Source organism: Microcaecilia unicolor, chromosome 1, assembly GCF_901765095.1.
Source record: "Microcaecilia unicolor chromosome 1, aMicUni1.1, whole genome shotgun sequence".
In the NCBI taxonomy this organism is placed as follows: Eukaryota; Metazoa; Chordata; class Amphibia; order Gymnophiona; family Siphonopidae; genus Microcaecilia; species Microcaecilia unicolor.
The window spans coordinates 291,312,093-291,336,446 of NC_044031.1; the positions used below are offsets into that span (position 1 = coordinate 291,312,093).

The window sequence follows — 24,354 nt, forward strand, 5'->3', positions numbered from 1 at the left end:
GTACATATAAGTATTTGTTTGCTACTATGCAATAAGTAAGCTATGAAAATAAAGCATTAAAATCATATTATATCAAACAAATAACCATGGCAACAAGGTTTGCTTAAGATTATTTTGACTTGTTCTTTGTTAATTTTCTGAAATGTATAAGTGAAAGTATCAGTTTTGTGCTGCAAAAACAAATGTTATTTTTTATTATTTTTTTAATAGACCATTTCTACCCCCCCCCCAAAAAAAAAAAAAAATCATGAGGCAGTTTACAACAGTATACAATAAAACTACACTTTCAGGGGTATATCAAGTATAAATACCAGAAATACAAATAGTAACTCAAACAAATTATTACTGGTAATGCAGTTATATAGAATATACATAGCTTTTATTCAGATTATTATTAAACACTTTCTTATAGCATGTTATCTCACACTAAGGAGATGAAATGAGGTAACCTAACACACTAAAAGTAGTCACAAGAACTAAGTACAGTCGATGACAAATGATGCCAAATTCCAAAAATATATATATATATATTTTGAGTCAATGAAGGTCAAACTGTTTGTACTTCCAAATTCAATAACACAAGCTAGTTTAAACAAGCCAGAATCTTGCCATTTGTTCAAAAGCATCCAAAAGCAAACTTCCATAGATAGTTCTATGTGTAAAAGCCAATAAGGGGAAGCATCCCCTCCTCATTCATGCTCCAGAAGTTTTATTGTCAGCGATAAAATCCTCAGGTTAAAGTCTGTGTGCTAGATTACCTCATTTAATTTCCTTAGTGCGAGATAGCATGCTATGAGAAAGTGTTTAATAGTAATATGAATAAAAGCTTTGAATATTTTATATAAGTGCATTGCCAGTAACCATTGTTTGTTACAACAGTATACAATAACATAAAAAGAAAAATAAAACCACAAAACATCAAAACAAACAGGTCAATTAATAATAGGCTACTGTACATAAGAAATGTTAACAAAAAACAAGCCCTCACTCAATTTCATTTATAAGGGAAGTTTATTTTAAACGGTAGGCCTATACAGAAGAGAGCTCACTGTTTGATTGCTGTCAGCCTCATGCTACCAGGTACCACAAAGCCTGCTGATCACAGTGTAAATTCCTACTAATTAAATATCAGGACACCAAATCAACAATATACCACTAGGTTACCACAGTGATAACCATTTCCGGGTCCCCCCCCCCCATAAATGGAGCGTGCTTGACCCAGAACTACCGCCAGCAGCTGCGTTGGGCCGGCAGTAGTCCCAGAATAGCAAGTGGTAAGCCCGCATTAGGCTTAACACTGCTCTGTAAAAGGGCCCCAAAGAGTGCTGCAGTAATCCAATCGTGAAGTTAACAAAGCATGGATTACTGTTACCAAATCCGTAAACTCCAGACATAGGAGCAAATAATAAACATTCCACAGTTGAAAAAAACCCCTAAGCTTTCACAATAGTGCCAATTTCTTTGCACATGTCAACAGATGAGTCCAGTTAAACTCCCAGAACTCTAATTTCTGGGGCTGGGCTAAGTACAGCATTTCTGATTCTGATTTCAGGGCAAGAGAAAGTTATGGTAGGTTGTCATACCTAAAACATCTCGGGTTTTGTACAGTTCATTTTCAATTTATTAACAATCAGCCATGTTTCAGTAGCAGCCAGACAGGGATTCAACTGAGCAATATTGTCAAACCTAGAGTCTCCATGATCATAAATAAGATGGATGTCATCTGTATTCATAGTATAATGTTCTATCCCTGCTCTCTGAATGAGCAGAGCTAAGGGTTGTACAGGTTGAACAGGATCAGGGACAGTGAAGATCAAACATCAGTGATTTTTATCTCTGTTCTGTCAGGCTTTACCTTCTGCATAATTTCTGTACACCAAAACAGTCTACAGAATAGATGCTGTTGAAATCATGTGTTTTGCAACAGAAACTAGTGACAGAAAAATGCCATTTGGTTCACTCTGATTAGGTAGTGTTTTTTTTCCCTTCTTTCTTTTTAAATGACAATACAATTCTACTAGCCTTATTGGGATTGGAAAGAAGTGAAGAAATAGAAATGCTAGTAAAGTGTTTTAAAAACACAAACAGGTTTATTCTTTCTGAGCTCCTAACTGCCAGTTTGCTTGCTTTAGTAGAGCTCCCCTGGAATGTGCTGAACTCTGTTATATTTTGCAGGAGAGGTGATGGGTCCCATAGCTATGCCTACATGCAAATGAGTACAAATAAACAGGTGGATGGGAGCATTTCCACACACTTTGAGAGGATTAATTCACTGAAAATAATAAAGCTTGTGGGTCAAACTATGCATACACACTGTATAAAGAGAGCTGAATCAGAATGTGAGAATGGAAAACCTGCTCCCGATGAGTTTAGGGGAAAGGCAGATTGGTGGCATGTTGGGAATTCACTGAGAGACTTGTTTTTAGTCTTTGGAGGGTAATTATCTCATGCTGAACTATCTTTGATGATTCTGGCTGGAATGAGAGATAACCCTCTTGTAGGGAAATCCTGCCACTGGTGGTTAAAGAATTTTATTAACAGCTAGGAACTACAAACCCAAGCAGGGAGAGTACCCTTACAGGCTCTCTTGAAGACAAGAAAAGCTGAAGCTCTTGGGATCAGAGCAGCTCGGGGCAGAAGAAGAAGATGCATTAGTCCTTGGGAGCAAGCACAGCCCAGTGCAGAAGAAAATGGCCTGCAGGGGCACTATCGGTGCCTAGGGCTAAGAAGAGTAGCACGCCTGTAAAAAATCCCTTTTTAAAATTTTTGCCGAAAATGGATGTGCGACAAAATGAAAATTGCCGCCCTTTCATTTTGGGTCTGAGACCTTACCACCAGCCATTGACCTAGCAGTAAAGTCTCACGCAGTAACCGGGTGGTAATGACCTACATGCACCAAATGCCACTTGATGCGTGTCTGACACGCATGTCCGAAAATAATTTTTTGGCCGTGCGTATCGGCCGTGCGCCCAAAATGAAATTACCGCAAGAGCCAAGCGGTAGCCATGCGGTAACTCAATGTTGGTGTGGGTTGGGTACACGTAGAGCCTTACGCGGCTTAGTAAAAGGGCCCCTCATTCTCCTGAATCATCCTATTGTTTATTTCTGCCTTCAAATTGATGCCAAATAAAAATTATAGCCTCACTGCTTAACTAATTCAACCCAAAACACACAACTATATCTTGAATAAGGAGGAGGTAATTTTCTTACAACATATCGAAACCTTGCGCCCATAATATTTAAAGCATAGTTTAGAAGATAGAATTAAATATTGTTGGATCCATCAGAGTCACATCATTCAACCCTCAGGCAATCATTTAGAAATAGAGTGAATATGTAATCGTCATTGATCCATCAGCATCCGCATAATTTTCCAAGTGCTATCAAAAAGTATAAACAGAACTTATCTTTTTAAATTTATTTTCTTCTTCTACTCAAAGGGGGCCCTTTTACTAAGCAGTGGTAAGCCCAACGTGGGCTTATCATGTGTCAGTTTGCGCTACTGCTGGCCCAATGTGAGTGCAATGGTAGCTCCAGTCCCAGTGCACACTATTTTCCACACTGATTATCTAGCACGGGGGTTATCTGCCGGGTTAGCATGGGAGCCCTTACAGCCAACTCAATGGGTGGCAGTAAGTGCTCCACTCCCACATGGCCACGCAATAACAGCAATCTTACTGCATGGCCATGTGTTTTTGTAGCCTTTTTACCCACTGTAGTAAAAAGGGTCATAGTGAACACAGCAAAAATGGCCCCTGGCGCTAGAGCAGGGCCGTGTTTACCACAGCTTAGTAAAAGGGGCCGAAAGTATTTATATATATATAAAAATTTCAGAACAGGAGACCCATCAAACCAACACAAATTCACGTTTCACCATAGGGCTGTACCATGGTCTGAATCCAATTAGGTTCACTCCTGTGGTGAATTAATTGGCAGCACTTACATGAGTAGGTTTGTAAAATGGGACAGCTACATGTGGATGCCTTAGCACTCTCACATGGAAGCTACTGGGTTCATACTATTTATCCATTTGTTTATGTATAAAATGACTTCTCCTGTTGACATTTTAGAAGTTTTTTTTTTAATATACATGTTCAGAAAGGAAGAAACAGATTTGTGGTGGTTATAGGAAAAAAGAAATGACAGGTTTTATACTGTGTTGGGTATGTGTAGAGAAATGAGAGAGTAGTCAAAGATGACTCAAAGGATACCAGTGTTGTCCACAGAAATAAAAACAAAGGGGGGGGGGGGGGGCAGGGGAGAAGGTAGGCTAAGGGGAAATGATAAAATTCTGTCTTAGCTTTATTACACTTCAAATGGCAGTAGGATATCCAAACAGCACTGACAAGCAGGCTGAAATTTGGTTCTGGATTCCTGGTGACATTTCTGGTATTACAACTAGGGAAAATGTCAGTTTCTTTTCAGTTCATTAGGCCTTTTTCATGTTTTCAGCTTTATTTTGTTTTATTTTACACATTTCTATTAATTTTTTAAGACATTTGTGCAACTTTTAAAAATGCACACTAAAGCCTATGTGCATGTTAATACTGTACTTAGGTCGAGATTAAATCAATTCAGTGTACACAAAAATGTTTTATAGCACACTAAGAAATCAAAAGAACCCTATTAAATGCACACCCTATATCACAGCAGGGGAGATAGTAGCCGAGTGGGAATGGGATCAGTGGAACATGGAGTCAATATGGTTGAAGACAGGAAATGAGCAGTGCCCTCCTCTGTGATTTTAGAAAATGTTGCAGTGATTGAAAGAAAGAAATCGGAATGAAGCTGGGGAAGGGAAGATGCAGACGACTTGATAAAAAACTTAAAATTAACCTTATGTACCTTCTCATAGAAGCAGTAGAGAGGGAAGGGAGTTGGACAAAGAGGCGCTTTCTGGATGGTGCTGAGTGTGACAAATTGTAAGGGTTGAAGACTTGGGGGTCTACAGATGGATGCAGTAGTCTTGCTTGGCGAGTGCAATTGTAATTTGGAAGGTCAGCATTAATTTGAAATGTTAGAAGTCAGATTTTAGGCATGTTATTTAAGCCAGTTTTATGGGGTGCAGATCCAAGTCATTCAGATGGAGACTCATGCCTTGGACAGTATTAGACAATGTGGAGGGGCATAATCGAACGGCGCCGGCGATCTATTTTGGCGGCGGTGCAACAGCTTGCCGTAACTGTATTATCGAAAAAGGTGGCCGGCCATCTTTCTTTCGATAATACGGTTTGGACCGGCCAAATGCCAGTGTTCGCCAGGTTTGAGATGGCCGGTTTTGTTTTTCAGCAATAATGGAAAAAAATGTTGGCAATCTCAAACTCGGCGAAATGCAAGGCATTTGGTCATGGGAGGAGCCAGCATTTGTAGTGCACTGGTCCCCCTGACATGCCAGGACACCAACCGGGCACCCTAGGGGGCATTTCTAAATTTTTTTTAAAAATACACAAATAGATCCCAGGTGCATAGCTCCCTTACCTTGGGTTCTGAGCCCCCCAAATCCCCCCAAAGCCAACTCCTCACAACTCTACACCACTACCATAGTCCTTATGGGTGAGGGGGGCACCTACATGTGGGTACAATGGGTTTTGGGGGGTTTGGAGGGCTCAACACTTACCACCACAAGTATAACAGGTAGGGGGGGATGGGCCTGGGTCTGCCTGCCTGAAGTCCACTGCAACCAACAAAAACTGTTCCAGGGACCTGCATACTGCTCTCAGGGAGCTGGGTATGACATTTGAGGCTGGCATACAGGCTGGCAAAAAAGGTTTTTATTTTTATTTTTTTTAGTGTGGGAGGGGGTTGGTGGCCACTGGAGGAGTACGGGGAGGTCATCCCCCATTCCTTCCGGTGGTCATCTGGTGAGTTGGGGCACCTTTTTGAGGCTTGGTCGTGAAAATAAAAGGACCAAGTAAACCTGGCGAAATACTGATTAACGCCGCTTTTTTTCCATTATCCGCGAAAGCCGGCCATCTGGTAGCCACACCCATGCATGCCTATGTCCCGCCTTCGCTACGCCACCGACATGTCTCCTTGAACTTTCGCCGGCTCGGCGACGGGAAAGCGGCGATGGTGTCAAAAAAGCAGCTTTCGATTATACCGATTTTGCCGCTTTTGAGAGATCGCTGGCCATCTCCCAATTTATGTTGGAAAATGCCCGGCGATCACTTTCGAAAATAAGCCTGATAGTCTAAGATCTGTAATAGACAATGGCAGAGAACAACAGCAGTTAATACCAGAAACCAGGAAAAGAACTTAGATGAAAGACTGAGTTCTTTTTCCAAGCTGCGGTAAGCACAAAAGCGTTCTTACTGCAGTTTAAAAGAGCTTACTTACTGCAGGGGTTGCTGAGGTGAAACACAGTGAAATCCTGATGTGCACAAAATATTAATGTTATTTTTTTGGCTGAGGGGTCATGTCTGGGGGGTGGAGAGTGGGCATGTCTGTGCTAATCAGCGCAGCCACATTGCCCTATGCTGATTAGCATGTAAGCCCTTACCATGTACAAAATGGGTGGTGGTAAGGGCCTAAAGGCTAATGGCCACATACTAATTCCATTAATACCAAAAATAGAAAATTGTCTGTTTTCCAGCAGTGGAAAAAAGTGGCCTTAGCGTGTAGGAAGGACCTACATGTTAAGGTCAATTTTTGCCACAGCTTTGTAAAAGGGTGTTTTAAATATTTATTATATGTACTAAAACAATTGGAGGCAAATTAAAAAAAATCACAACCCAACACGGCCATATTTCACCCCAACATAGGGCTGCATCAGAGGTATATTAACAATAGTTGGTGGGAAAGCCACCACAGTGGTAAAAAATAGTTCAAGATCCAATGGTTGATGGAAATATACACTATGGACTAGAATCTATATATGACACCTTAAAAAATCAGCTCATAAATGAAATACACTTAAGCGTATTTTCTAAAATACGCCCAAATTTAGGTTTACTTTATAGAATAAGCCTAAATTTCCACATAGTTTATAGAACACACCAAACGCCCATCTGTGCAACTAATTTTAGTCATGGGTAGTCACACCAAGTAAAACTTGGTGTAAATCCCAAGTACTAAATTACTTGCGGACCAGGTGTATTCTATAATTATGTGAATAGATTTTAGAAACGCCAATGACCTGGCCATTCCATGCCCAGGGCTACGCCCCCCTTTTCAACTATGCGACTTAGAATTTACGTGCATCACATAATAGAATATGCTTTGACAGTTCTGCATGTAAATTCTAATTAATGTCAATTAGTGTCAATAATTGTTAATTGGCAATTATTGACGCTGATTGGCTTGTTAACTAATTAAGTTGCACATGACTGGATTTGTGTGCAAAACTTAAGTCACTCTATATAGAATCCCGGGGTATGCCACTACAATGTTTAAAAAAAGTTGAAGACAGTTCAGCCTGTGTTCACCATACATGGAGGGGCATAATCGAAAGGGGCCGCCCATCTCTAAGGGCGCCCATCTCCGGGAACGGGTATGAGAAGGGACGGTCCCAACCGTATTATCAAAAAAGATAGGTGGCCATCTTTTCTTTCGATAATACGGTTGGGGCCGGCCAAATACCTAGGATTTAGGTGGATTTGAGATGACCGGCCTCGGTTTTAGGCGATAATGGAAACTGAAGGCGGCCATCTCAAAAACGAACACATCCAAGGCATTTGGTCATGGGAGGGGCCAGGATTCATAGTGAACTGGTCCCCCTCACATGCCAGGACACAAACCGAGCACCCTAGGCGGCACTTTTAAAAATAAAAAAAAATTAAAATACCTCTCAGGTGCATAGCTCCCTTACCTTGGGTGCTGAGCCCCCTAAATCCTCCCCAAAACCCACTCCCCTCAACTCTACACCATTACCATAGCACTTATGGGTGAAGGGGGGCACCTACATGTGGGTACAGTGTTTTTTGTTTTTTTGGGGGGGGGGGTTGGAGGGCTCCCATTTACCACCACAAGTGTAACAGGTGGGGGCGTGGGCCTGGGTCCACCTGCTTGAAGTGCACTGCACCCACTAAAAACTGCTCCAGGGACCTGCATACTGCTGTGATGGAGCTGGGTATGACATTTGAGACTGGCATACAAGCTAGCAAAAAAAGTTTTTAAAGTTGTTTTTTTTTGGTGGGAGAGGGTTGGTGATCACTGGGGGAGTCAGGAGAGGTCATCCCCGTTTCCCTCCAGTGGTCATCTGGGCAGTTCGGGCACTTTTTTGGGACTTGATTGTGAAAAAAAAGGGTCCAAAAAAAGCAGATCAAATTTTTGCTACGGCCGCCCTTCTTTTTTCGATTATCGGCCAAGGGCCGCCATCTCTTAAGCACACCCCAGCACACCCCTGTCCCGCCTTCGCTACCCTTCTGACACGCCCCTGGGAACCTTGTTCGTCTCCACGACGGACTGCAGTTGGAGGCACCCAAAATCAGCTTTCAATTAAACCAATTTGGGTGCCCACGGGAGAAGGGCGGCCATCTCCCGATTTGGGTCGGAATATGGCCACCCTTCTCTTTCAAAAATAAGCCTGATGGTATACTACTTACAATGTCAACATAATATGTAATAGAACATTTTAATTATGTCTAATACAGAAGGGGGGAGATTTTTAAAACCTTTTAATTTGGCTTTCTTGCGCACTGGTGGTTGTGATTTTTAGGGTCCTGTTTACTAAGCTGTGCTGTAGGCGTGTCAGTGTTTTTAGCACATGCTAAAAATGCTAGCACACCTTAGTAAACAGGGCCCTTAATTTGTAGTGTTTTAGGGGCCCTTTTACTAAAGGGTTGGTGTGCAGCAGGAGCACAGCAGAAGTTTTCATCCTCAGTGCATGTCATTTCTAGCATTTTCTATTTTTGTAGCATCAGTGCTTCTGGCAATAATCAAGCAGCACTGTGCACTGCCCGGTTACCGCCGGGTTTTGTGCGGGAGCCTTTACTGCCTCCTCGATGGGTAGCGGTGAGTGCTCCCCGCAAAATAGCCACGTGATAAGTGGTTCACTTACCGCACGGCCATTTCTTGTTGAGAAAAAAAGACAGCCTTTTATCCGCTGAGGTAAAAGGGGGCATCAGCGAGCATAAAAAAAAAACCATGCTAACACTAGCAAGGCCCCCTTTTACTGTAGCTTAGTAAAAGGACCCCTGTACCACACATCTTGTTCCCATCATATATTTGCTCTTGGTCCTTCAGCTATATGGTAAGCCATATTATAGAAACTATTTAGCATCACATCTATGTTAGTTGAATGCATGTTTATTAGGTGCATCATTAGTGTTATGCTAACATTGTATCATATCTCTGGTATTTAAATTCCAGTGCTGTTAAATGTGTATATTTTTGATAGTGTTTCACGGTTGTTCTATTATTAGGTTTCAATTTACTGTTTTCAAGTTTACCTCATTTATTATATTTACATCTATTCTTGGTTATTTTACTATTGTTATGCTGTTAACAAAATTGCAAGTTTTATTTTTTAACTGTACGTGCTCTATACCACCTTGGGTGAATCTTTTCATAAAGGTGGTAAATAAATCCCAATAAATAAGTAAATTAATAAATAAAAAAAACATAATAAACTTTTATCTATCTTTTCCTGTGGTTTATGGTACGGATCTGCTGTAGGTCTCTGTCTTTGGATACTATTAAGTCAGTGGTTGCCCATGGCTCAGTGGAATCAGGGCTTCTCATGGATGGATTACTCAGGAATTCAACTTGTAAATGGTGCTATACCGATTGCAACCAAAAGTCATTCCCATAGTAGTGGAGTTATATGTTAGAGAAACACCCCATTCTGAATATCTAGCTGCCAGTATGCCCCTCTTTAATAAATCACATTTGATTTTAACTCGGAAATTGCAACTGTTAATCGTATGGCTTTCCACATCTTCACTACTGTTACTTGTACTGGCTCTCAGAGGTTTTGTTAACAAATCTTTCCTTCCTGTAGGCTTCCTATAGTCCCACATTCCCATATCTCCCTCTAATACAATGAAACTTAAAAAAAATGAACAGATCACCTATTTTTGGTGCTGAATATTTATAGCATAGCAGCAAACATACAGCATAGTTAGTGAACCCATACAGTCACATATGTCAAAGAAAAAACATTGCTGATGCTTACTCTGTGTTCACTAATTTTAATGCAGAGTCTAGTTTCTACAACACAGAACACTTCTGTGTGTCCCATTATTAGGGTTACCATATTTTGTCCCCCAAAAAGGAGGACACATGCCCCGCTCCCACCACACACCCCGCCCCCTTTCACACCCCACCACGCCCCTTTCACACCCTCGTTCTGCCCCATCACATTTTCCCCTCCCCTCTGTCACACACCCCGTCACCCCCCTCCCCTTACCTTACTACCGCCCTGGTGGTCTAGTGACCTCTTCAGGACAGGAAATAGCCCCCTATTTCCTGTCCAGAGCGCTGCCCTGCATGCATCCTTCCTGTTGCTGATCTCGGCACTGATTCAAAATGGCCGCCGAGAGTTGAAGTCTTGCGAGGTCACTTCAATTCTCAGCGGCCATTTTGAATCAACGCCAAGATCAGCAACAGGAAGGATGCATGCAGGGCAGCCACCAGGCTGGAAAGAGGGGGCTCTTTCCTGCCCCGAAGGCGGAAGAGGTCACTAAACCACCAGGGCAGTAGTAAGTAAGGGGAGGGGAGGCTAGAAATCTGCCCATTTGTCCGGATTTCTGGATTTCTGGACAAACGGGCAGATTGGCAAAACCCGGTTGCCCGGACATGTCCTCAAAAAGAGGACATGTCCAGGTAAATCCGGACATATGGTAACCCTAAATATTACCACCTTTACACGCACACACAAAGCATGCAGTCACAGTACAATAAACACAGACACACAGGGGCCGATATTCAGCCAGTGGGAGGCAGGCCGGCTAAGTCTAGCAGTCAGCACTGAATCTGGATATTCAATGCTGGGCCGTTTCTAGTGACTGGCATTCAATATTAGGGTTTTTTTTTGCAACTGTAAACTTAACCGGCTGAGTTAATATTCAGTGCTGGCCCGTTAAGTTTATAGCAACCAAAGTTAGGTGTGCTGTTTCTGCGGCCCAATTTGGCCACTTAACTTGTCCAGTGAAGCACTGAATATTTGTGTACAGCAGGTTAAGTGCTATTTAACCAGTTGGAGCCATTCCCAGCTGATTAAATAGCACTGAATATTGACCATACAATCGCTGTCAGACAGTATGGCTCTTATTTTACATAGCTAGAATATAAATGTATCAAGCCCAAGCGTGCGCCGATGGCAAGGGGGCATAGTCTGGGCATGTTTTGGGTGGGACAAGGGTGTGGCAAGTTTATAAACATGACCTTTCTGAAATCTCCAATGAAAACATGCGCTGTCTGAACATCATGGATTCATGGGCTAACTCATTTCAACTGAAGCTAAACACTGAAAAAACACATTGTCTTATTCTCTCATCCCCATACAATAATTATAAACCCACAACCCTAAACACTCCTGTTTATTCTCTTCCTATTTTTGATAGCCTCAAAATCTTAGGTGTTACTATTGATAGACATCTTACACTTGAGAGCCAAGTTATCTCTATTATAAAGAAGATGTTTCATTCTATGTGGAAACTTAAACGTCTTAGACCTTATTTCCCGAAGGAAATATTCCATAACTTGATACAATCAATGGTTCTGAGCCACTTAGATTACTGCAATGGAATATATGCGGGATGTAAAGTACAGCTTATGAAGAAACTCCAGACAGCCCAAAACACAGCTGCCAGGTTGATATTCAGCAAAACATGATTCGATAGCGCTAAACCTCTCTGATTAAAACTGCACTGGCTCCCAATCAAGGAACGCATTACCTTTAAAATTTGCTTTTTAGTCCACAAGATTATCTACAGTGAAACCCCAGGATACATGGTTGACTTGATAGATCTTCCAACCAGAAACAGAACCATAACATCACATACCTATTTGAACCTCCACTATCCAAGCTGCATTGGACTCAGATACAAATCAACCTATGCATCCAATTTATCCTACTTAGGTACACAAATGTGGAATGCACTACCAAAGAGTGTGAAAATGATCCATGACCATCTAAACTTCAGGCGATCATTAAAGACCTATCTGTTTTGCAAGGTCTACCCTACTGACCCAACTTAAATGCCTCAACACTGCAATACATCAAAACATTACATCGTATTGAACATTATATATTCCATATTTCCTTGACTTGTACTTGTATACCCTAACCTTACCTGACCCTTATTTTATACTGTATTTGTTTAACATCTACTGGACCTGACGGTCGCCTTTACGGTATTATGTAAGCCACATTGAGCCTGCTATTGGGCGGGAAAATGTGGGATACAAATGTTACAAATAAATAAATAAATAAATAAATGAATAAATAGACATTTATTCCCCATTTAAGAGGGGACTAAGCATCTATGTGCCGAAAGACTGACATTGGGAGTTACACCTGTTACCAAGCATGTTTAGGATTTGGTATAGAGCTGCTAATGAGCAGCACTCCACTGGAGGTATTAGAGGATGTTGCCACCCTAATCCCCCAATGGGTTTTGTTCCCCGCAAATACCAAACTGGCAACCAAACCAGTCACTGTGACAGCGTTGGGTCAATACCCAGTTATGTTTCTAAAATCGCAAAGATAACCAGTTTTGTCTGGTTAGTGGTGGCTTTCAATCAATTGATATTATGTACATTTATTTGTCTAAAATGGTTGTTTATGGTGCATGCACCTGGCAGATAAATGTCCATTTCTCCTGTACTTTAGAACAGTCTGCATATTGGCAGATTGATTAAATTTGAGATGTGCTGACCTGCAATGCAAGCAAATCCTGACAGGGACTGTGTCTGCTGTTCTCTTTCAGACCTGATGATAAAGTAAATGAAACAAAGCTGTGGGCACCAGGCTTAGGGCTTAGAGCTGGGCACCCAGATGCACATTAAGCAGCAGCACAACACTGACTGCAATAATGGTGACATAAGTCAAAGTGTACCTTTTCCATGAATACTTGTCAAAGCCTTTGACTGCCCAAGAACTCTGAGAAGAAATGATTTTCAAAAACTGCTTCTATCTTGTTAGAAAGCTTTCAAAAAATGACAACAAAATGACGGCTATCTAGCTTCTGTTTTAGCTTCAATTTAAGTCTAGTTGGGTTTGGTTGATTGGAAACCTACTCTTTTCTCCACTTTTCACTGACTCTGTGCTTTTTTTTTTGGTTAAAAAGAAAACCTGTCCAGGTTCATATTCAAACATTTGCCATCACATTTTAACTGTCCCTATGCTGCTATCCACAGAAGCGGTGCTGTCTCCTGCAGTGCACGCTGAACCTGGAAATTCAATGCAGGGCCATTTCTGGTGACCAGCATTGAATATCCAGGTTTTTTTGGCCTGTTTGAAGATAACTGGCTATGTTGATATTCAGACATAGCTGGTTATCTTTAAACCAGCCAAAGATATACCAGGGTTTGACGCAGCCAAATATGATCACCAAACTGGTGGATAGCCGGTTATATTGCGTGACATAACCGGTTATCCGCCAACCACTAGCTGTGGATATTCAGCAGGGGATAGCCAGTTATCCCACGCTGAATATTGATGGATAGCTGGTTAAGCGTTATTTAACTGGTTACATCCGTTCTGACCAGTTAAATAGCACTAAATATCGGGCGGTAAGTATTCATTGGTGACCAGTGATTGGTATATGGATAGCAGCAGCACACAGTTACTCTTCAGGTTCTTATGTGGTTTATCTTAGGACATAGTGGCCCAATGCTGCCAAGGAGAAAAAAATAATGGTAACTTTTGTTGTTGATATTTTTCCATGAATAATGCAGTGTGCATTTGTGAGGGTGTGAGTGAGGGTGGGGCCTTATGCCTTGAAAAAACAGACACACAGAGGTTTTAAAGGTGAAACAAAGATCAATTTATTTATGTACAAGAAAGGGGGTGACCTGTTCACAGGTCAGGAGAAAATAGTCTTCATATAGAGAGAGTTCTCTTCTGTGGCCTGCTCTGACAAGGCCACCACGTGCACTAGTCTGGCTTTCAAAAGGCAGTACAAACAGCTTATCTCTGGACTAGAGTCCCAGACTTAAAGTGCTGCTTTCCAGTATCCAGTAGTTGGGCCAGGCTTGGTCCTTAGCTCCAATGATACAGTTTCAGCAGGGTTTCAAGATAAATAGCCTACCCGAGTAGATCTTCTTCAGCTCACACTTCCATGGTGGAGGCATAGGGTGGAAGGGCTCTTCTCTTCTTTCCTCTGTGCCTCTCTGATCTGTGCTGAGCGTTTTTATTGTGTGTATATTCTAATGAAGACTGGGATCTATGCCAGGAATATTTACAGCAGCTGAGACCTGGTCTAGCCATCTCTCCAGTACTTTAGTACTATTACTAATACTACTACTACTTATCATTTTTATAGCGCTACTAGACGTACGCAGCACTGTACACTTGAACATATAAGAGACAGTCCCTGCTCGACAGAGTTTACAATCTAATCAGGAAAGACAAACAGGAAAAATAAGGGATAAGGAAATTACTTAAGGTGGGAATTATACAACAGACATGGGAACTGAAAACAACTCCTGCATTCATCTACTTAATTTAAAAAAACAGGAGCTTTTAAATATAGCCAGAAATGCTTCATTTTATGATTATGACTTTCATTGGATAACGCTGTAAACATTAAAGAATAATCACCTTTGTTAATATTTCACAACAATTTGAACTGTATTCATATTTTGAGTGATAACTCTTAATCCTTAGCTTCAGAATCTCTGCACTCTCCCATTACAGGAATCTTTCTAATGCGGTGCATTATATTAGCATGATGTCATTTCATTTTAAATATTGTCATACAGATCACAACATCCACTACTGAACACTGAATTTATCACACATATTCCCCAGGATTCTATATATGGCGACTAAAGTTAAATGTGCAAATTGGCCATATGGCCAATTTGTGCACACAACAATTGTTTTAACAGGCTAATCAGCGCTGATAATTGGTCACTAACAAGCAATTATCAGCACTAATTAGAATTTATGTGTGCAACTTTGTAAATGTATTCTGTAAAATGATGTGTGTATATTCTAATACGTGGATCTCAAAAGGGGGTATGGCCATGGGAGGGGGAGAGGCATGACTGGGTCATGGGCATTCTTAACAATTACACGAACTGTTATAGAATGCACCTGATCTGCGCCTAAGTTAGGTGTGGGCATTTACACCAGGTTTTAGTTGGTGGAATTGGTTGCACCTAAATTTTAGTCACAGGGACGGACACCACACATTCTATAAACCATGCCTAACTTTAGGTGAGGTTTATAGAATAGCGCTAAGCGTGCTTTTGTGGTGCTGAATTTTTTAGGTGCCATATATTGAATCTGGTCCATTATCTGAAAATAATGGACCCAATATTCATCGGGACTTGTCCCAGTGGGAGTGGCTTCTACTTGCATAAGTCCCTCCTTACCGGCTCATACCCAGATTTTCAGCGGCAGATACATCAATAGTGCCACTGAAAATTCAGTCTGAATGCCAAAGTATTATCCAGTAGTGTTGAGATGGTCTGGGGGCAGAGCCTGGGCAAAGCTAAGCGTTATCTAGTTAGCAGCAATATTCAATTTGCTAACTGGGTAACTGTCCAGCAAAAAGGCTGTCCTAACTTTATGCAGGTAGTTAGCTGGGTACTGGTCTGAATATCACCCATGGTATATAAGTGCTGGTGACTGAATTATACTGGGATACTCAGCGCTGGTATAACCTGACACTGAATATCCAAGTATAAAAAGCCCATGGTGTCTGGTGTTAACAAAATCATTTTTCACCTTAGGCTGAATACTGACCTGCATAATGTTAATAGATTCTACCAGATTCCCTCCACTCCCCCCTCAAAGGTGCTGTTATATATTATTGTGGACTGTGAACTACTTTTACTTCTTTAGATAACATATTTTTTAACTTATCCCTTTGCTAAAGAGAAAAATTGTTTCAATTACTATTTTAATTTAGTAGATATGAACAAGGATATTTCCTCTACATTACTTGTCTATGTTGTACCCAGAAAATTGCTTGGCATGTTTTTCTCTTATCTGCTGTTCCTAGCTTAAAGGCATTACTTTATGAAAAAAATAAAAAAGAGCTTGGAGCTTACAAATTTGCAAATGAAAACTAACACAATGATTAGACATTTTCTATCAGCCTCACAGCACTGCAAATGGGAACACTACTTAAAATTCTGCTGTTACATGTAGCATGAAATGTGCCTTGAGAATCAGCCTTTCCATGAACTTACGGCATAAACCATAAATGAATTATCCACAAGAAAAAAAGCAGATTAGCTAATTTACCAGTTTATCTTAGCAAAATGCACCTTGAACAAGAAAAAAACACTTTGGAAACAATATTTAAGTGTTGTGGGAGCGGGCAGGAGCCGCTTCAACCACAATGAGTGGGCCAAAGAGTTAGTATTTACTGACACATAACTGGAAAGTGCTACTGAATAATTACTCTGACTGCCTCAGTACCATCCAGTTCAGGTCAGAGGGTACAAGGGTGAAGTTAGGGTGCAATCAGGAGTTAAGCGATCACCAGCAGTACTTACTGTCAATGCCTGCCTCGCTACTCAGACAAGTTGGACTGCACGAAAGATAGTCCTAATTGTGCCAGTAGATATACAGATACAGCACTAATTATCAGCCATATCTGCATCACTTCTGGGCACTACCAACAACCCATATATTCAGTGTCAATGCCTGGATATGGCCCAACTCTGAATATTCAGGTCTAATTTAGCCAGTGGCAGTCAGCTCTTAAATAAATACTGAAAGCCGCCAGCTGAATATTGACCTATTTGGATATCACAGAATTAATCATGCTATACCCCGTTTACCCAGCTGCTTTCCATGTCCACATCCCGGGATTAGTTTATAGTGCTTCATTTGATTAAAAGCTCAGTTTTGCACAGGAGCCCTACATGGGAAATTGGAGGTCAAGGTTGGGATGTTCATGTTTCCCTGGTATTTTACAAAAAGGTATGCTGAATTGGAGCCTTTTGTAAAATATTATAACAACAACAACAACAACAGTGAATACACATATATTTCTCAGCAGAAACTGCAGGAGCATTGATTTTATAAAACAAAAATACCCATGGGGGTGGGGGGGGGGGGGGGAGAAGCTGCATCATTTAGAAACTTCCAAACATAAATGACAGTGATTATAAGTGGAAGTTGCATTTTCACAGCTTCCATTTATACATTGAGGAGGATAAGAGGGAACTCAATAAATGGCACCGAAACTTAGATGCCAAAAAAATTCAGAACTGAGCATTATTCTATAAAAGTCTCATGTCTTATATAGAATAGCATTTAGTACGGATCCCACGCCTAACCTTTGAGTGCCGGACTGAAACCTGGTGTAAATGCCAGCGTTCAAGTTTGTCATGGTTAGGCAGTATTCTGTAATTCCACATGCAACTTGTCAGTAGGCCCCTAACACATCCATGGCCATGCCCCCTTTTGAAATATGCACCATGGGAGCTTGGCGTCGTGCCTTATAGAATAGCACACATCTAGATACATGTGAAAATTCTAATGGGTGCCAATTAACATCAACAACTGGTTGTTAGCACCCAATTATTGGAACCTATGTGCCCAAACTCCATTATAGAATACTATAATAACCCAGTATCAGTGCACCTAATATTTATGCATCCAAAAGGTGAGGCAAAATAAGAAATCCCCTACCATTGTTTGCAATTGCTTTGAATTTCAATGAGAAATTTTACATACTCATGTGGAAGGGCATTTTCAATATGGTGTCCAAATGGTGAAATAAACATTTATTAGAAAATGTTTAAAAACTCAAGTCCATAATGGAAGAAAAAAACAAACATTTTCCAGTATTTGAAAACACACACACTCACACACACAAACGTTTTGAAAGAGAATATACCGAAAACGCCCTACACATTCGGAGATAAATGTTTCCACCAATCAAAAAAACACTCCTGTTTACTAAGCTGCGCTATAGGCACACTAGCATTTTTAGCGCATGATAAAAATTAAAATGCGCTAACACTAGAGACACCCATATATTCCTGTGGGTGTCTAGTGTTAGCACATGCAAATTTTTAGCACATGCTAAAAACACTAACACACCTTAGTAAACCGGGCCCTTAATAAAACATGTAACGGTGGTACTGGTTCCCATTAGAGAGTTGCACAGGGACAGAAATATAACCTGTCCCTGCCTGTCACCAGTGGAATCGAAACCGTCCCTGCCTATCCCCACGGGGTATCTAACCTGTCCCTGCAGGAATCTAACCCATCCCCGCCGCAAGTAATCACCTTGACCCCCCCCCCCCCCCCCAAGAAAACCATATTCTACAAGCAGTAGTATATGTAAAAGTAACAAAAATCATATGTATATAGATCAGGAGGACCCAAAGCAGTCCAAAACAAGTAAAATCAGAAACAACACCAATACTTAATTGTTCAACCACCCTTAGGATTCACCTTTGGGTTTAAAAAGCAAAACCATGTGAATATAAGGACAGGATAAATGAATTAAAGCAAAGTTTAAAGCAAATGACTTTAATATGTAATACTTGGTAGCAGTAATGAAAAAAATGATAGACTATTCACATAGCAAGCAGCCTGAGGCAACAGATTTGTTTTCCAGTGAATATAATTAACTTTGTACAAACTTGGCGTCCAATAGTGTGCTGATCTGGACAATGTTGGCACATTTAGACTGACACTGGACAGAACATCTGCATGAAGGAAACCTTTCCCTCATTATTCAATACCTGTCTGTGAAATAGTAGTAATAAAAAAAAGGCAAATCCATTTTTATAATATGTGATCCCCACCTCTGGGTACAATTGTTCACCCTACAGTTACCCTGGGAATACCTCTTGTAGAACTGACAGAGGTGAGGTGCAATTATTTTCACTAACCTTGCTTACTTGTTTCTAAAACAAGAAGGGAATTAAATCTAAAGTAAATAATTTACTTGAGCAGATGTTATACTTTTAAAATTAATTAATTTATTCAACACTGTTAATTAAACAACCAATTTTGACTATATTTGACAGTGCCTTTGTTTCTTTTCACAGATAATCAATTTTTTCCCTCATTACTTGACACAACAGTAACAGATCAGATAAGTATTCATTTGACTAAAGCACAAATTTATCATAAACATGCATGTAACACCAAGAATGTATTCTAAAATGTCTTTAGCTTGTAGGAATTGATTCTTTGTGTTGTTTCTCTTTTCAGGTATTTCTTCAGGTAAACGTAAGGTAAGTATAAGTCAATGTTTTTATTTTACTCTCTCTAACAAGTCCCTGTTGAATCTTTCCTCAATGTGCTTTCATTGTTGGTTTAAAGGATACTCTTTTCCAGCTTTCTTGTATTGTCTTCTTTCTTCTCCTTTCTTTTATCGTTGGGTACCATTTAATGCAGCAATGACCTCAGGAACCAGCAACCACGAATCATCCAGGTTACCTACTACTCTAAACGTAAAGAAACTCAAAAACCCTAAATGCTGTCTATCAAAAATACTTTAAGTACTGTAAAGACAAACTATTTCAGTACTTATCTAGCTAACTTCCCCAGAAAGAAACGTATAATTCTTATGCCTGTTTATCAATTCAAAGAAATATTTGAAAAACTTTATTCCCAAAAACAGAACAAATTTAATACCAAGCTCAGCTGTTAATATAATTTTCAGCTATCTCCTATATACTCTGTGGCTTTATTTGCTTCTCTTAAAGCAGAGTAAAATATTTTTTTTCATAAATGATCCTTTATTTGAAAGTTCTGGAAAGGACCTTTACTTTATAACTCCTTTACAATTTTACTTAGTGGAAGGAATTTATTGAACACCTCAGTCAGCGCTTATGTTACCTAGTACTGAGAGGTGTCAATGGATGACTTACACAAACTCCTCAGCTCACCAAACTAACAGTTATTTAGTTTGATTTATTAAGCTTTTAAGTTTTTAACATCCCAGCTTAACTAAGCAGCTGGCATTCAGTCACCATGACAGTCACTACTCTAAAGCCACTAAAAACGCGGATGGCTTTTAAAATTAAGCAATTAATTTTAGTTCACACTCCTCACACACAACAACTTTAAAAGATACCCAAAATCCATTTTTAAACAGATTTTATACTATAGCTGTTCACAGACCACTGACATACGTCTGTACAGCTTCTGTCTTACCTCCCAACTGACAAATTACAACGTTTAGAATCTTAAATATGTCATACATGGCACAAGCCCAGCACGAGCCTCTGCACTAACATAGCACTCTGCAATCACCTAAAAACATGCATTTTATATTAATTTTTTACAGTTTCAGCAATATACAGCATTTCCAACTAATTTAAATAAACTTTCCATACCTCATTAAGCATCTGAAGGTGTTTATTTTTAAGTTTTCACTCTGCATGTGACTGCTGCACTTCCCCAGCACAGGTACGTTTTTATTTTATTTTTAAACCCCTTCGGGGTTACAAATATATCACTGCAATCCACAAAACAAAAGGAGCAAATTCCCACATGCTATCTTTTTCTTTTAATATAGGCACGGGAAAAAAAGATTTTAAATTTCTCTCAGGTTTCAACCTAATTTATGTTTAACATGGGATATAAATGTAATAAATAAGTAAATTAAATAAATAGATAGCAACTCTGAATATTGAGCACCTGATTCTCATACATGATGTCTGTTTTCGTGGCCCATTACCTGGAAAAAAGTCTCGGTGGCCATTTTAAACAAGCGGCAGCGGTGAATCAGTGGCAGCATGCAGGAAAGTGTGAGGACCTTTCCTGCCCTGAAGCAAGCCACTAGACCACCAGGGTGATCTGAGGTATGTGCAGGGAGGGAGGGGAAAGCAAAGCTCTCCATGGACCTCGGTTCATCCACATGAGATCCTCATGGTCATGGAGGAGATTACCGTGGGATTACAGGGGTATCGGCGGAATTCCCACTATCTCCATTCCTGTTCAGCTCTCTAGTCCCTGCATCGAAAAATGTCCATGGTAGATAACTGGAATGTCCCCCCCATGGGAAGTGGTGGAGATGAAAATGGTAATGGAATTCAAAAATATGTGGGAGAAATACAAAGGATTCCTGTACAGAAGGCATGGAACCACACAAAGTTAGTGGTGATTAAATGGCAACACTGGTAATTGGGAAGCAAAGCCAGTGCTGAGAAGACTTCTATGATCTGTGCCCTGATCGTGGCTGGATAGATTCAGTTTCAGTAGCTGGGTCCGCCTGCCTGAAGTGCACTGCACCCACTAAAACTGCTCCAGGGACCTGCATACTGCTGTCATGGACCTGAGTATGACATCTGAGGTTGGCATAGAGGCTGGCAATCAGTATTTTTAAATATGTTTTTTGAGGGTGGGAGGCGGTTAGTGACCACTGGGGGAGTAAGGGGAGGTAAACCCCAATTCTCTCTGGTGGTCATCTGGTCAGTTCAGGCACTTTTTTGTGCCTTGGTCATAAGAAAAACACAAACAGGTAAAGTTGTCCAAGTGTTCGTCAGGGACATCCTTGTTTCTTTCGATTATGGGTCAAGGACGTCCTAGTGTTTGGCGTGCCCAAGTCCCGCCTTTGCTACACCTCCGATACTCCTCCTTGAACTTTGGCTGTCTCTGCGACGGAGTGCAGTTGGGGACATCCAAAATCAACTTTTGATTATACCGATTTGGGTGAACCTGTGAGAAGGCCACCCATCTTCCGATTTATGTCGAAAGATGGGCGTCCTTCTCGCTCGAAAATGAGCCCATATATGTGCAAGTGCTGGTTTTATCACATGTAAAGTATATCATGAATAGGGCTTCTAAAAAGAGGGTGTAAATATTAGTAGGGCTCATATTAACTCCTCTCTCAACACACAAACACATGCACGCACGAGCACACACACACACACCAACAGGGTGTTTTTCTGAATAACAGTACAAACAAAAAAAGGTTAGAAATCACCACATCAAAAGTCCAAAGGCAACAAGTTGCGAGGACATTCAATTTTAGTGCTCAAAATTGTTTATTCATCAATAGTACGTACAGGGAAAAAAACAACACGGGCCGTTTTTCAGTTCAATAGCCTTCATCAGGGGTCCTGTATGTCATGAATGAATCTACAACCAAATATATGAACACACAGCTTTGTGCAAAACAGATGCAAAATGCTCTGTATTCAAGCACTCCAAACGCTTCACAAGCAGTATCTGTTTGAAACACCCCCATAATAGCCGGTTTGGAGTTTGGCGCTAACCAGTTATTTTCAGCAGTGCCAACTGGTTAAGGGAGGCTGAACATGACAGCTGGTTCCAAAGAAAGAAATTAACAGGCTAGGAGCTGTTTCTGGCTGGTTAAATCACACTGCATATCAACCTCAGTGATTTTCTGCGTGCCTTTGCAAGAAAGCATATTCTTTAGCCTTTACTTTGAAAATTAAGACCCTTAGTGCTGTTAACAATTTCCCATTGATGACCGTTATTATGCAAACATTTATAATGAATTAGATATCTTCAGGGGCTGATAGAAATAGTTGATAAGTTAAATGAACCTGCAGTGCCTGAGTCGGCCCAGGCTGATTCATTCATCACACTAATTGTATGTCGCATGGTATGTTTCTCCCATCAAGTGCCTCCTACATATTTGATGTAAACCTTTCAAACTGATGGTGAAAAAATGAATACAAAATTCAGAAGCTGTACTATGATTGAGAGAATCACTTAGTCTGATGTCATTGAACTACAAAATCAATTAATGTATTCCATCATCTTCAGAAAATGCTATCTAGCATGTTGTCTGCAGCAAATCACATTGGCTATTCTGGAAGAAATTGCTTCCTTCGTTCTGTTCTTGAATTAAACTGGTCCATGTCTTGCAAAACCTGAGCATAAAGGATCAGGTCATTTTTCCTGCTGCTAGAATACCAAGAAACATATGTAGCTCAGATGTAATTGCTTTGCAAAGTGCCTCTCTGTAGATATTGAGGCCCACTGCATATATTAAAAGATTAAAGGAAACTATTTGCTAAGGTGATTATGAAGAGTAAAAATGGGTATAATTTTCATAAACAATGAACTTATTGATACCGTGTTTCCCCGAAAATAAGACACTGTCTTATATTAATTTTTGCACCCCAAAATGCGCTAGGTCTTATTTTCAGGGGCTGTCTTATTTTTCGGGGAAACATCGGGTTTGGATCGGGGTTGGCCCGCCCGCCCTCCGTCGCTCCCGGAACTAACCTTAAACGCCTCCTTTCACCTTCGCAGCAGCAGGGCAGGCCACTCCTTCCTTCCGTGTCCCGCCCTCGCCTGAAGTAACGTCCGCGAGGGCGGGGCACGGAAGAAAGGAGAGGTCTGCCCTGCTGCTGCTTGCTGCGAAGGTGAAAGGAGGTGTTTAAGATTAGTTCCGGGAGCGACAGAGGGTGGGTGGAGGGGGGGCGGCCTTGTCCGGCTCTCGGCGGCCCTGCTTTCAAACAAAAATTTGCTAGGTCTTACTTTCGGGGGAGGCCTTATATCTACCAATTCAGGAAAATATCTACTAGGTCTTATTTTCGGGGGATGTCTTACTTTCGGGGAAACAGGGTATATTATTTGACATTGAACCAATGAGCTTTTTGATTTATATGTAGAGGGGAACCTCATATTGTAGAAATAATTATGTATGTATTTAAATACTATATTTATACTTTATGCATTTAACACTATCCTAAGTAGTCATAAGTACATAAGTATTGCCATACTGGGAAAGACCAAAGGTCCATCAACCCCAGCATCCTGTTTCCAACAGTGGCCAATCCAGGTCACAAATACCTGACAGGATCCCAAAAAAGTACAAAACATTCTATACTGCTTATCCCAGAAATTTTGCCCAAGTCCATTTATTTATTTATTTGTTACATTTGTATCCCACATTTTCCCACCTATTTGCAAGCTCAATGTGGCTAACATAGTGCCGGAGATGCGATTGCAGACTCCGGTGTAAACAAATACAGAGTGATGTTGAGATACGATAAGGTTCATGTGGTAGTGCCACATGAGATAGGATAAAGTTCATGTGGCACAGCCACATAGGGGCGTCGTACACGGAAGAATTGTGCTGTGTCCATACTGTATTTTGGTTTTATTGTGTCCATGCTGTATTTTGGTTTTGTTGTGTCTATATTGTATTTTGGTTTTGTTGTCTTGCAGCGGTCAAGCTTTTATGTTGGGTTGGTAGGGTATGCCTTTTTAAACAAATAAGTTTTTAGTGTTCTCCGGAAGTGTAGGTGGTACATAATTTTCATGGCTTTTGGAAGTGC

At 40.7% G+C, this 24,354-nt stretch overlaps 1 protein-coding gene across 1 annotated transcript in view; it reads right to left on the minus strand.

The window, feature by feature from the left end:
* The window catches only part of LOC115472864 (cadherin-18-like), a 588,666-nt gene that overhangs the window by 385,259 nt on the left and 179,053 nt on the right, over nucleotides 1-24,354 (minus strand). The window lies entirely within an intron of this gene.